The following is a 20,430-nucleotide window of genomic DNA, read 5'->3' as shown; positions in this document are numbered from 1 at the left end:
GATTTAAGCAATAAAATTAAAAATGCACCCAAAACCTAAACCAAACGTTGCAGGGGGTTATTTCTTCATGCGCAGTGGTCAACGCGGCACTCTCTAGCTGCCAAGAGCACTTTTTACTATGCGCACCCAACCAGAGTGACGGGAGGAGCACATTTCAGAAAACGTGCTCAGCTCGTCGAGAAAATGCAATTTAAGCAATCAAATTAAAAATGCACCCAAAACCTAAACCAAACGTTGCAGGTGGTTATTTCTTCATGCGCAGTGGTCAACGCGGCACTCTCTAGCTGCCAAGAGCACTTTTTACTGTGCGCACCCAACCAGAGTGACGGGAGGAGCACATTTCAGAAAACGTGCTCAGCTCGTCGAGAAAATGCGATTTAAGCAATAAAATTAAAAATGCACCCAAAACCTAAACCAAACGTTGCAGGTGGTTATTTCTTCATGCGCATTGGTCAACGCGGCACTCTCTAGCTGCCAAGAGCACTTTTTACTATGCGCACCCAACCAGAGTGACGGGAGGAGCACATTTCAGAAAACGTGCTCAGCTCGTCGAGAAAATGCGATTTAAGCAATAAAATTAAAAATGCACCTACAACCTAAACCAAACGTTGCAGGTGGTTATTTCTTCATGCGCAGTGGTCAACGCGGCAGTCTCTAGCTGCCAAGAGCACTTTTTACTATACGCACCCAACCAGAGTGACGGGAGGAGCACATTTCAGAAAACGTGCTCAGCTCGTCGAGAAAATGCGATTTAAGCAATAAAATTAAAAATGCACCTAAAACCTAAACCAAACGTTGCAGGTGGTTATTTCTTCATGCGCAGGGGTCAACGCGGCACTCTCTAGCTGCCAAGAGCACTTTTTACTATGCGCACCCAACCAGAGTGACGGGAGGAGCACATTTCAGAAAACGTGCTCAGCTCGTCGAGAAAATGCGATTTAAGCAATAAAATTAAAAATGCACCAAAACCTAAACCAAACGTTGCAGATGGTCATTTCTTCATGCGCAGTGGTCAACGCGGCACTCTCTAGCTGCCAAGAGCACTTTTTACTATGCGCACCCAACCAGAGTGACGGGAGTAGCACATTTCAGAAAACGTGCTCATCTCTTCCAGAAAATGCGATTTACGCAATAAAATTAAAAATGCACCTAAAACCTAAACCAAACGTTGCAGATGGTCATTTCTTCATGCGCAGTGGTCAACGCGGCACTCTCTAGCTGCCAAGAGCACTTTTTACTATGCACACCCAACCAGAGTGACGGGAGGAGTACATTTCAGAAAACGTGCTCAGCTCGTCGAGAAAATGCGATTTAAGCAATAAAATTAAAAATGCACCTAAAACCTAAACCAAACGTTGCAGGTGGTTATTTCTTCATGCGCAGTGGTCAACGCGGCACTCTCTAGCTGCCAAGAGCACTTTTTACTATGCGCACCCAACCAGAGTGACGGGAGGAGCACATTTCAGAAAACGTGCTCAGCTCGTCCAGAAAATGCGATTTAAGCAATAAAATTAAAAATGCACCTAAAACCTAAACCAAACGTTGCAGATGGTCATTTCTTCATGCGCAGTGGTCAACGCGGCACTCTCTAGCTGCCAAGAGCACTTTTTACTATGCACACCCAACCAGAGTGACGGGAGGAGCACATTTCAGAAAACGTGCTCAGCTCGTCGAGAAAATGCGATTTAAGCAATAAAATTAAAAATGCACCCAAAACCTAAACCAAACGTTGCAGGGAGTTATTTCTTCATGCGCAGTGGTCAACGCGGCACTCTCTAGCTGCCAAGAGCACCTTTTACTATGCGCACCCAAACAGAGTGACGGGAGGAGCACATTTCAGAAAACGTGCTCAGCTCGTCGAGAAAATGCGATTTAAGCAATAAAATTAAAAATGCACCTAAAACCTAAACCAAACGTTGCAGGTGGTTATTTCTTCATGCGCAGTGGTCAACGCGGTACTCTCTAGCTGCCAAGAGCACTTTTTACTATGCGCACCCAACCAGAGTGACGGGAGGACCATATTTCAGAAAACGTGCTCAGCTCGTCGAGAAAATGCAATTTAAGCAATAAAATTAAAAATGCACCCAAAACCTAAACCAAACGTTGCAGGGGGTTATTTCTTCATGCGCAGTGGTCAACGGGGCACTCTCTAGCTGCCAAGAGCACTTTTTACTATGCACACCCAAACAGAGTGACGGGAGGAGCACAAATCCGAAAACATTCTCAGCTCGTCGAGATATTGCGATTTAAGCAATAAAATTAAAAATGCACCTAAAACCTAAACCAAAAGTTGCAGTTGGTTATTTCTTCATGCGCAGCAGTCAACGCGGCCCTCTCTAGCTGCCAAGAGCACTTTTTACTATGCGGACCCAACCAGAGTGACGGGAGAAGCACATTTCCGAAAACATGCTCAGCTCGTCGAGAAAATGCGATTTAAGCAATAAAATTAAAAATGCACCTAAAACCTAAACCAAACGTTGCAGGTGGTTATTTCTTCATGCGCAGTGGTCAACGCGGGGCTCTCTAGCTGCCAAGAGCACTTTTTACTATGCGCACCCAACCAGAGTGACGGGAGGAGCACATTTCAGAAAACGTGCTCAGCTCGTCGAGAAAATGCGATTTAAGCAATAAAATTAAAAATGCAACCAAAACCTAAACCGAACGTTGCAGGTGGTTATTTCTTCATGCGCAGCAATCAACGCGGCACTCTCTAGCTGCCAAGAGCACTTTTTACTATGCGCACCCAACCAGAGTGACGGGAGGAGCACATTTCAGAAAACGTGCTCAGCTCGTCGAGAAAATGCGATTTAAGTAATACAATTAAAAATGCACCTAAAACCTAAACCAAACGTTGCAGGTGGTTATTTCTTCATGCGCAGTGGTCAACGCGGCACTCTCTAGCTGCCAAGAGCACTTTTTAATATGCACACCCAACCAGAGTGACGGGAGGAGCGCATTTCAGAAAACGTGCTCAGCTCGACGAGAAAATGCGATTTAAGCAATAAAATTAAAAATGCACCCAAAACCTAAACCAAACGTTGCAGGTGGTTATTTCTTCATGCGCAGTGGTCAACGCGGCCCTCTCTAGCTGCCAAGAGCACTTTTTACTATGCGCACCCAACCAGAGTGACGGGAGGAGCACATTTCAGAAAACGTGCTCAGCTCGTCGAGAAAATGCGATTCAAGCAATAAAATTAAAAATGCACCAAAAACCTAAACCAAACGTTGCAGGTGGTTATTTCTTCATGCGCAGTGGTCAACGCGGCACTCTCTAGCTGCCAAGAGCACTTTTTACTATGCGCACCCAACCAGAGTGACGGGAGGAGCACATTACAGAAAACGTGCTCAGCTCGTCGAGAAAATGCAATTTAAGCAATAAAATTAAAAATGCACCTAAAACCTAAACCAAACGTTGCAGGTGGTTATTTCTTCATGCGCAGCAGTCAACGCGGCACTCTCTAGCTGCCAAGAGCACTTTTTACTATGCGCACCCAACCAGTGTGACGGGAGGAGCACATTTCAGAAAACGTGCTCAGCTCGTCAAAAAAATGCGATTTAAGCAATACAATTAAAAATGCACCCAAAACCTAAACCAAACGTTGCAGGGGGTTATTTCTTCATGCGCAGTGGTCAACGCGGCACTCTCTAGCTGCCAAGAGCACTTTTTACTATGCGCACCCAACCAGAGTGACGGGAGGAGCACATTTCAGAAAACGTGCTCAGCTCGTCGAGAAAATGCAATTTAAGCAATCAAATTAAAAATGCACCCAAAACCTAAACCAAACGTTGCAGGTGGTTATTTCTTCATGCGCAGTGGTCAACGCGGCACTCTCTAGCTGCCAAGAGCACTTTTTACTGTGCGCACCCAACCAGAGTGACGGGAGGAGCACATTTCAGTAAAAACGTGCTCAGCTCGTCGAGAAAATGCGATTTAAGCAATAAAATTAAAAATGCACCCAAAACCTAAACCAAACGTTGCAGGTGGTTATTTCTTCATGCGCATTGGTCAACGCGGCACTCTCTAGCTGCCAAGAGCACTTTTTACTATGCGCACCCAACCAGAGTGACGGGAGGAGCACATTTCAGAAAACGTGCTCAGCTCGTCGAGAAAATGCGATTTAAGCAATAAAATTAAAAATGCACCTACAACCTAAACCAAACGTTGCAGGTGGTTATTTCTTCATGCGCAGTGGTCAACGCGGCAGTCTCTAGCTGCCAAGAGCACTTTTTACTATACGCACCCAACCAGAGTGACGGGAGGAGCACATTTCAGAAAACGTGCTCAGCTCGTCGAGAAAATGCGATTTAAGCAATAAAATTAAAAATGCACCTAAAACCTAAACCAAACGTTGCAGGTGGTTATTTCTTCATGCGCAGGGGTCAACGCGGCACTCTCTAGCTGCCAAGAGCACTTTTTACTATGCGCACCCAACCAGAGTGACGGGAGGAGCACATTTCAGAAAACGTGCTCAGCTCGTCGAGAAAATGCGATTTAAGCAATAAAATTAAAAATGCACCAAAACCTAAACCAAACGTTGCAGATGGTCATTTCTTCATGCGCAGTGGTCAACGCGGCACTCTCTAGCTGCCAAGAGCACTTTTTACTATGCGCACCCAACCAGAGTGACGGGAGTAGCACATTTCAGAAAACGTGCTCATCTCGTCCAGAAAATGCGATTTAAGCAATAAAATTAAAAATGCACCAAAAAATAAACCAAACGTTGCAGATGGTCATTTCTTCATGCGCAGTGGTCAACGCGGCAGTCTCTAGCTGCCAAGAGCACTTTTTACTATACGCACCCAACCAGAGTGACGGGAGGAGCACATTTCAGAAAACGTGCTCAGCTCGTCGAGAAAATGCGATTTAAGCAATAAAATTAAAAATGCACCTAAAACCTAAACCAAACGTTGCAGGTGGTTATTTCTTCATGCGCAGGGGTCAACGCGGCACTCTCTAGCTGCCAAGAGCAATTTTTACTATGCGCACCCAACCAGAGTGACGGGAGGAGCACATTCCAGAAAACGTGCTCAGCTCGTCGAGAAAATGCGATTTAAGTAATAAAATTAAAAATGCACCCAAAACCTAAACCAAACGTTGCAGGTGGTTATTTCTTCATGCGCAGTGGTCAACGTGGCACTCTCTAGCTGCCAAGAGCACTTTTTACTATTCGCACCCAACCAGAGTGACGGGAGTAGCACATTTCAGAAAACGTGCTCAGCTCGTCGAGAAAATGCGATTCAAGCAATAAAATTAAAAATGCACCTAAAACCTAAACCAAACGTTGCAGGTGGTTATTTCTGCATGCGCAGTGGTCAACGCGGCACTCTCTTGCTGCCAAGAGCACTTTTTACTATGCGCACCCAACCAGAGTGACGGGAGGAGCACATTTCAGGAAACGTGCTCAGCTCGTCGAGAAAATGCGATTTAAGCAATAAAATTAAAAATGCACCTAAAACCTAAACCAAACGTTGCAGGGGGTTATTTCTTCATGCGCAGTGGTCAATGCGGCACTCTCTAGCTGCCAAGAGCACTTTTTACTATGCGCACCCAACCAGAGTGACGGGAGGAGCACATTTCAGAAAACGTGCTCAGCTCGTCGAGAAAATGCGATTTAAGCAATAAAATTAAAAATGCACCTAAAACCTAAACCAAACGCTGCAGATGGTCATTTCTTCATGCGCAGTGGTCAACACGGCACTCTCTAGCTGCCAAGAGCACTTTTTACTATACACACCCAACCAGAGTGACGGGAGGAGCACATTTCAGAAAACGTGCTCAGCTCGTCGAGAAAAGGCGATTTAAGCAATAAAATTAAAAATGCACCCAAAACCTAAACCAAACGTTGCAGATGGTCATTTCTTCATGCGCAGTGGTCAACGCGGCACTCTCTAGCTGCCAAGAGCACTTTTTACAATGCCCACCCAACCAGAGTGACGGGAGGAGCACATTTCAGAAAACGTGCTCAGCTTGTCGAGGAAATGCGATTTAAGCAATAAAATTAAAAATGCACCCAAAACCTAAACCAAACGTTGCAGATGGTCTTTTCTTCATGCGCAGTGGTCAACGCGGCACTCTCTAGCTGCCAAGAGCACTTTTTACTATGCACACCCAACCAGAGTGACGGGAGGAGCGCATTTCAGAAAACGTGCTCAGCTCGTCGAGAAAATGCGATTTAAGCAATAAAATTAAAAATGCACCTAAAACCTAAACCAAACGTTGCAGGTGGTTATTTCTTCATGCGCAGTGGTCAACGCGGCACTCTCTAGCTGCCAAGAGCACTTTTTACTATACGCACCCAACCAGAGTGACGGGAGGAGCACATTTCAGAAAACGTGCTCAGCTCGTCGAGAAAATGCGATTTAAGCAATAAAATTAAAAATGCACCTAAAACCTAAACCAAACGTTGCAGGTGGTTATTTCTTCATGCGCAGGGGTCAACGCGGCACTCTCTAGCTGCCAAGAGCAGTTTTTACTATGCGCACCCAACCAGAGTGACGTGAGGAGCACATTTCAGAAAACGTGCTCAGCTCGTCGAGAAAATGCGATTTAAGCTATAAAATTAAAAATGCACCCAAAACCTAAACCAAACGTTGCAGGTGGTTATTTCTTCATGCGCAGTGGTCAACGCGGCACTCTCTAGCTGCCAAGAGCACTTTTTACTATGCGCACCCAACCAGAGTGACGGGAGGAGCACATTTCAGAAAACGTGCTCAGCTCGTCGAGAAAATGCGATTTAAGCAATAAAATTAAAAATGCAACTAAAACCTAAACCAAACGTTGCAAGTGGTTATTTCTTCATGCGCAGTGGTCAATGCGGCACTCTCTAGCTGCCAAGAGCACTTTTTACTATGCGCACCTAACCAGAGTGACAAGAGGAGCACATTTCAGAAAACGTGCTCAGCTCGTCGAGAAAATGCGATTTAAGCAATAAAATTAAAAATGCACCTAAAACCTAAACCAAACGCTGCAGATGGTCATTTCTTCATGCGCAGTGGTCAACGCGGCACTCTCTAGCTGCCAAGAGCACTTTTTACTATGCACACCCAACCAGAGTGACGGGAGGAGCACATTTCAGAAAACGTGCTCAGCTCGTCGAGAAAATGCGATTTAAGCAATAAAATTAAAAATGCAACCAAAACCTAAACCGAACGTTGCAGGTGGTTATTTCTTCATGCGCAGCAGTCAACGCGGCACTCTCTAGCTGTCAAGAGCACTTTTTACTATGCGCACCCAACCAGAGTGACGGGAGGAGCACATTTCAGAAAACGTGCTCAGCTCGTCGAGAAAATGCGATTTAAGTAATACAATTAAAAATGCACCTAAAACCTAAACCAAACGTTGCAGGTGGTTATTTCTTCATGCGCAGTGGTCAACGCGGCACTCTCTAGCTGCCAAGAGCACTTTTTACTATGCGCACCCAACAAGAGTGACGGGAGGAGCGCATTTCAGAAAACGTGCTCAGCTCGACGAGAAAATGCGATTTAAGCAATAAAATTAAAAATGCACCCAAAACCTAAACCAAACGTTGCAGGTGGTCATTTCTTCATGCGCAGTGGTCAACGCGGCACTCTCTAGCTGCCAAGAGCACTTTTTACTATGCGCACCCAACCAGAGTGACGGGAGGAGCACATTTCAGAAAACGTGCTCAGCTCGTCCAGAAAATGCTATTTAAGCAATAAAATAAAAAATGCACCTAAAACCTAAACCAAACGTTGCAGATGGTCATTTCTTCATGCGCAGTGGTCAACGCGGCACTCTCTAGCTGCCAAGAGCACTTTTTACTATGCGCACCCAACCAGAGTGACGGGAGGAGCACATTTCAGAAAACGTGCTCAGCTCGTCGAGAAAATGCCATTTAAGCAATAAAATTAAAAATGCACCTAAAACCTAAACCAAACGTTGCAGGTGGTTATTTCTTCATGCGCAGTGGTCAACGCGGCACTCTCTAGCTGCCAAGAGCACTTTTTACTATGCGCAACCAACCAGAGTGACGGGAGGAGCACATTTCAGAAAGCGTGCTCAGCTCGTCGAGAAAATGCGATTTAAGCAATAAAATTAAAAATGCACCTAAAACCTAAACCAAACGTTGCAGGTGGTTATTTCTTCATGCGCAGTGGTCAACGCGGCACTCTCTAGCTGCTAAGAGCACTTTTTACTATGCGCACCCAACCAGAGTGACGGGAGGAGCACATTTCAGAAAACGTGCTCAGCTCGTCGAGAAAATGCGATTTAAGCAATAAAATTAAAAATGCACCTAAAACCTAAACCGAACGTTGCAGATGGTCATTTCTTCATGCGCAGTGGTCAACGCGGCACTCTCTAGCTGCCAAGAGCACTTTTTACTATGCACACCCAACCAGAGTGACGGGAGGAGAGAGAGAAGAATAAGGCGGCAGGCTTTGATGTCTATTCATATGCAAATGAGTTAGGAAGTCATAAAATTTTATGACCTATTGATGTTAAGATTTATGGCTTTTTTTTTTATTGGGGGTCATAAATCACCCTTGGGGGCATCAAGATGGCGCCAGTCATGACGGCGCCATCTTTGACTGTCGCCATTTTGGTTTGCTGGCGCCATTTTTAAGATGTGGATATGTATGGGCATGTATTTTTATGAATCAAGACAGGTGCAGCACCTGAGCTAGCTTTGCTAACAGCCCTCTGAGCTACCTTTGCTTCCGGCCCGTACGTGTGAGCTTGAAGAGAGCCTTTCTGTTGAGAAGAGGAAGAGGAGGAGGGGGTTAGAGAGGCGTCATTAGAGGTGGCAAAGTCATTAGAGGTGGCAAAGTTGGCTTCAAGAGAGTCGCATATAATTTGAGAAACAATAGCTCAGCCAAAGTTATCTGAAAGCGTGAGACGCATGTAATTTGGTAAACATTGCTTTAGAGGATCAAGGGGGTTTTGGAGGATCAAGGGGGGTTTTGTTGAGAAAATCACACGGCTACAAGTCGCAAGGTGTTGGTGCATAATTTGACAAACAATACTGGGTCCGACGATATGAGAAAGACCTCTTTGATGCGTCATCAACAAGCGGCCAAAGTTATCCGATTTCGTGCGACACGTGAGCTCATAGGCGTGGTCTTATCCCCGCCGAATTTAAAGTTTGGTGTGGACGAGCATCATTTTGGAGAAGACAAGACAAGACAACCCATCGCTCGGACCAACGGGGGTCGAAGCGCGTCAAAAAGCTGTTTTCGAGAATGGTTAAAGGTAAGTCATTTTACTACATTTCTCACAATAATAATAACAGATAATAATAATGATAAATAATAATAATAGGTTATTTTATAAAACAAGATGTATTGTTTACAGACAACATCGTTTTTGCCGATGTCCACGCATCTTTTGACGACGATTTTAGCGACGTTTACCTAACACAATCAGACTACGGTGAGTCAATCGCGCATCTAAGATAGTTCATATAGAGGGTATTAGTTGCTGATTTTATTTTTTGTATGCGTCAGATCTCCTGGCCGCTGCCACTAGAAAAAACAATCGGCCGACACAAACTGCCTCCGACCGCCATATTGGAGCAGTCGAAACGTCCGACCGCCATATTGGAGCAGTCGAAACGTCAGCGCCAGCGCGACCGGCGGCATCAGAGTCACGTGCTACTGTTGAAACCAATCCAATCTCAACCCGCACCGTTCAGCCGGAATCAGCGACGGACTCAGAACTAGTTGAAGCTCTGTCTACTTACGAGGGCTTGAAGCATCATCAAGAGTCGACAAACAAAGTTAGACGCATTTCCTTCTATGTTATCATTCGACTTGCTATTTTTGATAATATAAAGGGTTAACCGTTTTTTTTGTTTTTTTTATAGCCACTTCCAGGTGAGCGTCGTGACACGAGAGACAGGAAGAGGCGGGGGAGGAGGAGAGGGCACCCCTTCTACAACACGCACCACTCAACCAGCAGGGGGTCTCTAAAGTGTCGTGGTAACTGTGTCTACAAAAGACGGTTACAAGAGTGTTTTAAGATTATACGTGCTCTTACAGATTTAGCCGAATCAAAATAGGTTTGTGTTGTTTCTGTTGTGTTTTGTAAAAGAAAATATAATGGATCATCCAAACCTTACGTCAACGGAGTCAGATTTCTTAGCAAACATTGATGAAATAGATTTACCGTCATTTAGCGGGCCAAGCCAAAGAAGTGACACACCAGAGCTAGATTTATCAAACGCTAACAATGTGTGTACGAGTCAAATAACAGATTTGCTCAACAATGTGAGCACGGCTTTGTCAGAGGGGGAGAGACCAGACAGTCCTGCTATTCTCACTCATTTACAGGCTGTCATAGATGAATTGAACAATCAAAGTATGAATGAAGGTCGACAGAGTCCGACACAAATCCCGTCACAATTGCTAAACATGATAGCGGAATTAAACAACCAAGCTAATGGCAACAACGGGCGTATCAGTCCTGACATTCCTGTGCAGTTGCTAAACATGATCCAAAATCTAAATACACAGCCTCTGGTTGACCCGTTGACCGCTAACACTGTCGATTCATCATCGTTTGCTGTTGACGATGTTCAGCCGATATTTCAGCCTAACAACTGCTCTGTTATAATTGATCACGAAATAGACGTTATTGACAACAACACACCAGCATTTCAACACACGCCCCAGCAATCTAACAACGGTTCTGTATTAGCTGACCAACACGGCGGTTCTATTGTAATCAATAGGCCACATTTCAATAATGTAGAGGTAAGGCGACGGTTAAATATACCATCGCAACAGAACATTAATGATTTTGCAACCTTCTACCTCCAGATTGAAGATAAAATAGATGATGTCGTGCAAGAGGTAGCTAGCAGGGCACAAACAGGTGATGTAATTCAGATAGAGCTCGCGGCTGGTAACGATAGAGCTCACATCTACCAGCAAACTAGTGATATAAACTCTATCAGAGATAATGTATCAAACCTGCTTGAACGTTTAGCCCAATCAAACACAGAGCTTCTGGCTGATGAGGGCTTAGAGCTCATTGTACAAATAGTCACACCATTGCGTGGTGGTGGTGGAATGCGTCGAAGGCTGTTGAACACTACCAACAGAGAGATTTTGAGGTTGAAAAAACGACACCTACACATACCACGTAATACAGACAATAAATTGTGTTTCGCTCTCTCACTAACCTATCTGCTAAATGACACACTCACGACAAAACAGGCCACAAGACACGCACGGCTCTTACATGAGAGTGTAGGATTGGATTGTCAAACACCTGTGAGTCTGGGCGATGTCCATAAATTTGAGAAAGTCCTCAAACGGAAAATAACTGTAATGTATCGAAAAGAGGACTGCCGCCCCATGACCTTTTTCGACACGCGTTACCCCAAAACAGATAACGACACTTTATTTGTCTTAAATCTTGAGGGCCATTTTTACGGCGTGAAAGCGATTGAGGCCTTTGTCGGCCACGCATTTTTTTGCAGGCATTGTTACAAAGGGCATGAGAATTGGCAACAGCACCATTGTGAAGGACACTGTGGCGTTTGTCTTGATCCATGCTGTAAACAGCGACGGTTTAAACATGTCATCTGCCCCGACTGTAACAAATCTTGTCGTAATGAGGAATGCTTTACCAAACATAAAGAGTCTCGATCAATGAATCGTGTCAGCAACTGCACTTCATACAAAAAATGCTTGGAGTGCGGTCTTCAATATTATGTGAGAGCTGATGGTACCGGTGCTAAACATCGTTGCCCCGTTAAAAAATGCACAGTGTGTGATGAGATCATAAATCAAGATGACGCATTGTTGAACCCTCACATGTGCTACATTCAGCCCATCAAACCACAACCACCGTGCAAAAATGTAGTCTACTACGATTTCGAAACTTATGTAGATTCAGACGGTTTACACAAACCTTTTCTCATCTGTTGCGAATCAAATAATGGACTGGCGAAGCATTGGTATGGCACAGATTGTGTTGATGAATTTCTCAGATTTTTCCGAAGGCCACGGTTTAAACAAACTACGTTTGTTGCACATAATGCGAGAGGTTTTGATTCATACATACTGATAAGGAGAATGCTTGAATTAGGTCTCAAACTCGACATTCTGATGCAAGGGAGTAAAGTTCTATCATTTGTCGATTTAGACACAAAATCTCGATTCATAGACTCTCTCTCATTCTTGACGATGCCTCTAAGCGCAATGCCTAAGGCCCTGGGGTTTGAAGACAAATCAAAAGGTTACTTCCCACACAAATTCAGCTCTTTAGAGCATCTAAACTACGTAGGGTCTCACCCTGACCCCACGTACTACGGCACCGAGCGAATGTCACCCTCCCAACGATCAAAGTTTGACGAGTGGTATGCCAAAGAAGCTAGCAATGTGTTTGATTTTGCTAAACAGGCAATAGCCTACTGCAAGAATGATGTTGATCTGTTAATGCAAGGGTGTGAAAAATTCAGGAGTGAGTTTTTTGAGGCCACCGGAACAGATCCATTCAATGCGGTAACAATTGCGTCGGCGTGCATGAAAGTTTTTCGAGCTAATTTTCTGACTCCTCAAACACTAGCCATTACACCATCAGACAACTATATGCGTCAGTACAAAGCTTTCTCGCACGATTCTATTCAGTACATGCAATGGATCATGCACAGCCAAAATATCCAAATTAGACATGCGTTGAACGGTGGTGAAGTTAGGATAGACAACTACTTTGTAGATGGTTATTGTGAAATCGGGGGCGTAAAAATAGTGTTTGAGTATTTTGGTTGTTATCACCACGGCTGCGCAGAATGCTTCGACCTCTCTAAAATATGCCCGACAACCAAACGCCCTTTTCAGGAGAGGTTTGATAAAACACAAAAGAAAATTCAGGATCTACAGCTTAGACAGGATGTGTACCTTGTAATTATGTGGGAGCATGAATGGTTGCAAATGAAAAAGATGGACATAGAGGTGAAGGAATTCCTTAAAAAAAACAAATTTCCTACACCGCTCAAACCGAGGCAGGCTCTTTTTGGGGGCCGAACAAACGCATTCGTTTTAAAATACACGGCAGAGCCAGACGAGCGTGTGTTGTATGTTGATGTGACATCATTATATCCTTTCATCAACAGTACAGCCACATACCCAATCGATCATCCAACGATTATCCACGATGATTTTAAAGACCCTAGGTCGTATTTTGGTTTCATCAGCGCCACAGTCAACCCACCCCGTGGTTTATATTTTCCCGTTCTACCGTTCAAAACAGCTAAAGGTAAACTCGTCTTCACACTGTGCCGCACATGTGCCGAGTGTAACAACCAGCAGACGGCTTGTACACATAGTGATGAGCAAAGATCGTTAACAGGTGTTTGGACAACCCCTGAATTTGTTAAGGCACTCGATCTCGGGTACACGGTTGCGGAAATTACAGAAGTGTGGCATTACACAAGAACGAGCGACACAATTTTCCGTGATTACATGCGAACATTTCTAAAAGGTAAACAAGAATCTTCAGGTTACCCGCCTCACGTGGTCAACCAGGCTGACAGAGAAAGATACATAGAAGGGTATGCCATTCATCAGGGTATCCAACTCGATCCTTCCAAAATTGCTGTAAACCCTGGCAAAAGGCAAGTGTCAAAACTCTGTCTTAACAATCTGTGGGGAAAACTCGCGCAACGTGACAACATGACAAACACAAAAATTGTGACAAAATCAGAGGATTTTTTTGAACTTTTGTTTTCAGGTCTGTACAATGTGAAATTCTTCCATTTTATCAATGAGAAGCTCTCAATTGTGCAGTATTGTATCAACATAAACAACGAGATCCCCGCCTCAAAAACATCAAACGTGGCTGCAGCGTGTTTCACAACAGCCTATGCACGCCTAAAAATGTACAGCTATTTAGAAATTTTACAGAAGCGTGTCCTTTACACAGATACAGACAGCCTCGTGTACACTGTGAAGCCAGGTGAAAGTGTTCTCGCGCTAGGTGATTATCTGGGTGATTTGACAGATGAGCTTTCGAACGACAGCATTTTAGAATTTGTCTCAGCCGGCCCCAAAACATACGCTTATAAAACACGAGGGTCGTCTCAGACGGTCATGAAGGTAAAGGGTATCACACAAAGTCACGAAAGCGGTCAGAGCATCAATCTCGACAGCATGCTCAGTTTGGTTCAAGGCTACATCGATACAGCAGGTGCGACCTCAGATGTGCTTTACGCGCCCCAGCATAATATCGTTCGCGATAAGAGAGGGTTTCATCTCAGAAACGTGTCATTTTCCAAGCGGCTTCGTGTGGTGTATGATAAAAGAAGGCTGCTAGAGCGAGGCACCACTGAACCGTTTGGCTACTGATATTTCTATCTATCCATACGTGTGTCTGTGTGTGGAAATGGCTTTTAATCAGATTGAATTCGACCCCAGATTAGAACTCCCTTTTTCATCGCTAGTAGCAGGGCCTTCGGGTTGTGGCAAGACTTTCTTTGTAAAAAATGTATTGCAAAATCCTGAACATGTTCTGAGAAAAAAACCTGATAATATTGTCTGGGTTTATACTTCGTACCAGCCAATGTACGATGAGCTCAAAAACCTGAATAAAGACATTGTTTTTATCAAGGGGCTGCCTGAATCTTTTGACGACGAGAAGCTGTTCCCGCCACAGCAGCACCATCTGTTGATTCTGGATGACGTCATCTTCCAAGCTTCGGATAACCCTGAAGTGGTTCGAATATTCACCCAATATAGACATCATAAAAATTTAAGCGTTATAATGCTAACGCAGAATGTATTCCATCAGGGGAAATTTAGCCGGACTATTAGTTTGAACAGTAATTATTTGATTTTGTTCAAAAACCCCCGCGATAAACTGCAGGTGAGTGTCCTGGCGAATCAAATTTCTCCCAGCAACCGGAAGTTTTTCCTGGAATGCTTTGAAGATGCTACAAGAGAGCCGCATGGGTATTTACTGGTAGATTTGACACCTTCATGCCCAGAACAATATAGACTACGTACAGGTGTACTACATAACCAGTGGCCTGTCGTTTATATACCCAAACAATAAAGCGATGACGAAGCTTTTAAAAACAAACGCACCGTTACTCAAATCTCTGTTTACATCCAAGCCGGCCAAACGTAAGCATTTGCTACTCAGAGGCCCCAGTAGTTTGGTGAAAGCATTATGTGAGATTGCTCTAAATCTTCTTAAAGGACATGTACCCTTAAAATCAAAACTTTACAAGAGACTTAAAAAGCAAAAGAAAAATATCCGCTTTTTGGCTGATAAGAAAAATACTTTGAAGAAGAAAAGAGCTGTGTTAGTTCAGAAAGGTGGTTTTATTTTACCGTTACTGGCCGCTTTCGCACCTGTTCTCGGGAGTGTCATTAGTGGCTTTATGAACAAAGCATAAAATGAGTTTGAAAACGGCTCAGAAAATGTTCCTGATTTCGCCTTATCAGCTCGAGAGGCTGAATCGACCAGCGCCGACCATCCGTGATACAGCAGAGCATTCTTTGGATGAAGAGATGAAACAGGTTTTGGATAATAAAAATTTAAATCAATATGAAAAGATCAAAATTTATCAGACCTTAATGCAGCGTTACTTGGGGTTGGTCAAACAAAAAGACTCCGAGCAAATTCCTATTACGATTCGCCACGAAGACAATGAGAGGGGTGAAATAAAGGCCGCTGATGAGAGCGCAACTGATGATATTCTGGACGCCATAGGTCCACGTTTCCGACGCAATGCCAACTATGTGCTGAAAAGACTATCGGCAGAAGATGTAAGCTGGACGCCGTTAAGTGAATTTGTTTTTAGAGGAAAAACTATCAAAGGCTCCCATATGAGCGATCTGTTGAGACATTTGTGTACGAGTGGGAAAAAAATCAACGAGAAGCCGGTAGGATGGAGTGAATTTCTCCGAACGCTAGCACGGTTAAACTTGCCGGAAACAAGCATCTCCAACCCCTTGGCTCGCGCAGATTTTAAACGTTTAAAATACGCTACAGGTGAAGATGGGGATGTTTCTTATGTAGAAGATGTAAACATGATGAATAAAAAAAAAAGAAAGAGGACATCACCGGTAGTAAAATGGGTTAGTTATTAGATGACACTATTGTTGTTAGTGGAAAAAACAACGCATGACTCTGTAACTCTCTTTAACAATGTTTATTGAATAAAAGAGATTTTATAAAACATTAACATGGTTTCAGACAATGACATTTTTTAAATTTATGCAACGAACATGATGTTTGCCCGCCGCACATCCGGTCTGGTCTTCGACATTTTTTGACAAACTCTCTAACCATCGCGTCGTTATGGAGAGGGTCGGAATTGTAATGAGTCAGCACTTCACGATAAGTGTGCCCCCATCCGCGTTGGGTTAAATAATACACACAGTGTTGACCGCAGGTGTCTGTGAGCTCGTGCTGCAACTGCCCGTTCTGATAGTCGATCCGTTTAGAATGCTTCTTCAAAAATCTGTATATACTGGCCGGGTAGTACGACCCATTCGGTGGTAGCCCAAAAGGATCAAAGAATGTGGCCGAGCCGTCCGATTCTAAAGTCAAAGCGAGCCAGTGCTCTCCGGGTAAATGTCTTGGATGCGTATTGACTATGTAATGTTTCGGAGGCGTGTCTCTGACGTCACCTAGCTCATCCGATGCGAAAACGCCTCCAAATAAGGTTCTCTGCATCCGGGTCATAATCATGTCCAATTCACGGCCGTTCATAGCGTTAATAATAGTCCATCAATACTTCCCTCTTAGCATTAATCTCTATAAGCGAATCATAAACCGCGTATACAATGAGGGTTGCTGTATGCGGTAATGGGGTTCTGAAGCGCAAATCGAGTCTCAGCACCCCGTTATTGATCGGCGTTAACGCGCCTGAGTCATCCACCTGACTTAAATTGAAAACAAAAAGTGAATAGCCCTGAGTAAAATCCTGTTGGTTTATACAGAGAGGTAAATCTTTTAGAAAACGCCCCGTTGCTGTGTATAAATTATGAAATTCACGTGTACATAGTCCAGCTTCGAAATTGGGCTGAAAAGGTTTGGCAGGTATTTGTCGACCTTCGTGGCTGAGAGCTAAATACTCTATGTTATAATGCAAAAAATTAAACGGGTTTAAATCTCTCCGTCCCATAAAACTGTTGTGGTTTACGAGAGCTAATACAATTTGCTTGGGGATGTGTCCGAGGAAGAGATTATCCTGCTGACAGATTCTCGAGTTTTGCGGGATACTGAAGGTTTTCATGTTTACGCGACTGACGGGATAGAGGGCATTACCTTTTTGTAATGCGGCGGCGTGACCTATAGCTACAGCCGGTGAGATTGATACTTTTTTCACAAACAGGGATGCTCCTAGTATTTTGAGACACGAATCACTGTCTGGAGCGCTCATGAGACAGAAATCATCAGAAGCTCTAGTTAACTTTAGACGCAGATCCACATTATTCAGTAGATGGCGTTCGGAAAAGAAAATATCTCCATGAAGCGGTCCCATAAGATGAAATTCACGTGAGCCTGCAATCTGTTGTGCGCGCCGCACAAAACCAGCGTTAGCCACGCCCTCTTCGAAAGAAATGGAGTCCATGCGCCCCCTAGAGTCTTTTGCGAACATTCCTGCTGTGAATTGTGTCTCCAAAGAATCGTTTGAAAAGTTTAACAGCAGCTCGATGATGGATCTGTAGGCGTGCGTGGCGCTAGATTGTGAGATTAACCGTCCACCCAACGAAATATCTAATTGACTAAAAATTGTGTTTATAGGAAAATTCACGATGCCGACTTGTTCTTGCGGTGGAATATTTGTCCCATCCCTACGCGTCACCTTTGCACGGAGATGTAGTAAAGTGTCGGATAAATCTAAATATTTTGAGCCGTCCCCGGGTATATAAAATTCTATTGGGCCTTGGTCCACGATTGCTGTTAACGGTTGGAATTCGACATATGAGCTATCTTCTATGGAGAGTTGCGTCAGGGGCGCACTAAACAGATCAAGACTGGATAAAATCGCCTCTTGACTTTTAAAATGTAGAAGGGCCATTTTTTAAGAGAAAATATCTGTCTTGCTTCTTCTCCGCTTTTTTCTGACAACTGGTCTGAGACGGGTGGAGCGTCTTTTCCTTTTAACGCTTCTTTTTCTCCGCCCCCCAGGATGGATCGTCCCACGTGACAATACAGCAAGCCCGGAACCTTCTTGCTCGGGGCCCTGTTTCTGGTGGATTCTTTGAATGACGCGCCCCGCTACATCCGTTGCTATGTTTTTAGCGGCTGCTTGAAGATGCGGCTTCGCCAAGTTAAACCCGCTTTTAAACATAGGCATCACAAAACGAAATAATTTTGCAAAAATAGACCCAATCCCTCGTCCGTACTGCACAGGGCTTCCCGAAAAACCGGCTTGAAAAGAGCCCCCCACTTGTGTTTCATAATAATCAACAAAACGATACAAGTCGGGATGCATTGACGATGACGTCATTTTTTTTTTTTTTTTTTTTTTTAAATTTATTATTATTTAGATCTAAAATGCAGAGTGAGAATAACCTTCCCGTATTCGAAATCTATCGGGTTGTTCTGGTCTGTTCGTAGGTAAACCGAAATGGTTTCAATATGGCTCCTGCACACATCTAAATAGTAAACCGGATTAAAAGTTTTGTTTACAACTTCACCGTATCCGCCTTCCAGAGGCAGAGTTCGTAACATGGGGGCGTACGCGTCACCAACTGTCTGATGATGTATAATGTCGGTGTAGATGAACATGAAATATGATCCGGCGCGTATATCGGCAGGATGTTGTGCGTTGACGCCTTCCGGTTTGAGTGACAACCAATTCTCTGGCGCCATTCCGATAATGTACGCCAGGGGGCTCTTGAACATAACTCTCAATCCTTCTTCGCCCGAAAACATGAACCTCTGTTTGTGCTGATCAAATCGGACGTCAATCTTTTTGTTACTCGCTTTAGTTAATAGAGTTTGAATGTCCAAAGCTAACGAGTCATAATTTTGATAAACACCTCCCCTTGTTTTGAGCAAATGTCGAATTTCTGATGAGTCGTCTTGGAACGTATCACCTCTAGGGGGCGGATTTTTAGGTTGTTTTAGGTAAAAGTTCCGTTTTTTCTCAGGAATGGTGGGTATTGTGTTGATGTAGGAAATCTCGCATAAACCGACCTCCCACGAGCCTTTTAAATCGATATGTTGAGCTAGTTCGGTTTTGAATTCTGTGAGCGTGTTTGAGCTAAAAAGATGAACACTGGCATTTGACGCTAATGTGATGTAGAATTCTCTCTGATGGTCACCCATCTTGTAATTTCCACAGAATGGCCGCTTTAGAGACCGTCAGATGGTTTTAATACTCTTTGTGGGTACCCAACTGTCGAATTTGGCTGGCCAGCCCACCCAGTGGACGAGGGACTCGCGTTTACCTGCCACAGTACGTGATTTAAGAATTTTCTGTATGCGAAAAATTTTATTTTTTTTAATTTTTACTTTTTGTAATTCCTCTTTGTAGAAGCTGCCTTGCACGGGCATACCATCCAAGTCCGATATTTTATAGACGGGAGGAACGCGGTGGAGACGCTGTCTTATTCTGAAAATTTCATCCGTGTAACTTTGTAAATAACCTTTTTCAAAATTCCCTTTTATTTTGGAAATTCGCACAGTGTCACCCGGTGCGAACCGGAACTTGCATCCCCGTTGAAAAGGATTTCTTGAGTAGAGGTTAGTGAAAACGATATTCTTATTCTCTTCGTTTACAGCGTTAGGTGTCATTTTTATACTGCTGTGAAAACTGTTGTTATAACTGACAATAAAATCCTGAATTACATCGACGTATCGTTGTGTGTTCTTAGCAGTGAAATACCTCCACATCCGCGTTTTTAACGTTTTGTTGAACCTTTCAGTCGTTTGGGCTTTGGTGTCCGAGGCGGTGGAAAAATGTGTAATATTGTGCTTTCTCATTAATTTCTGGAAATGTTTGTTAAAAAACTCCACCCCTTTATCTGTTTGAAGGCGTAATGGTGAACCGCTAACTGTCAGGATATCTTCAAATGCTTTGGTGACCTGTGTACCAGTTTTCGCTTTCAAAACACGTACATATGCACGTTTCGAGAATATATCGATTGCGGTTAGTAAATATTTATATCCATCGTTGTAGCGTGCTAGTGATTGCATATCGCACAAATCTGCTTGGAATTGTCTCATAGGACCTCGAACAAAAACTTTATTTCTAGGAAAAGTTATTCTGGCTGGTTTGTGTAAAGTGTACGCATCCTGATCGGATAAAAAAGCTTTTACTTTTCTTATGTTAGTGTTTTTACAGCTATTAATCGCCTCCCTGTGCAGCCGTTTCTCGCCGCCAAAACTCGCTGGATTTTTAGCGCAATAGTAGAGTCTCTGAAGACACCTGTCGCCACCCATTGTTAGGTAAATTCTGATGGATATCAGATTGTGACGCTGTTAATAAAGCAAACAGG

General features: G+C 43.8%; 1 long non-coding RNA gene across 1 annotated transcript; it reads left to right on the top strand.

Annotated features, from left to right (window-relative positions):
* The first annotated feature begins 8,875 nt into the window (after positions 1 to 8,875).
* Positions 8,876 to 19,776, top strand: LOC125994731 (uncharacterized). Its single transcript, XR_011086642.1, has 5 exons — positions 8,876 to 9,211; positions 9,314 to 9,391; positions 9,466 to 9,737; positions 9,825 to 19,388; positions 19,467 to 19,776. It is a non-coding gene; the product is annotated as an uncharacterized lncRNA (long non-coding RNA).
* Positions 19,777 to 20,430: the final 654 nt, after the last annotated feature.

Source organism: Syngnathus scovelli, chromosome 3 (genome assembly GCF_024217435.2).
Source record: "Syngnathus scovelli strain Florida chromosome 3, RoL_Ssco_1.2, whole genome shotgun sequence".
Lineage (NCBI taxonomy): Eukaryota > Metazoa > Chordata > Actinopteri > Syngnathiformes > Syngnathidae > Syngnathus > Syngnathus scovelli.
Note: the sequence above shows the minus strand (reverse complement) of the source record. Positions and strands in the feature narration are given on the sequence as shown.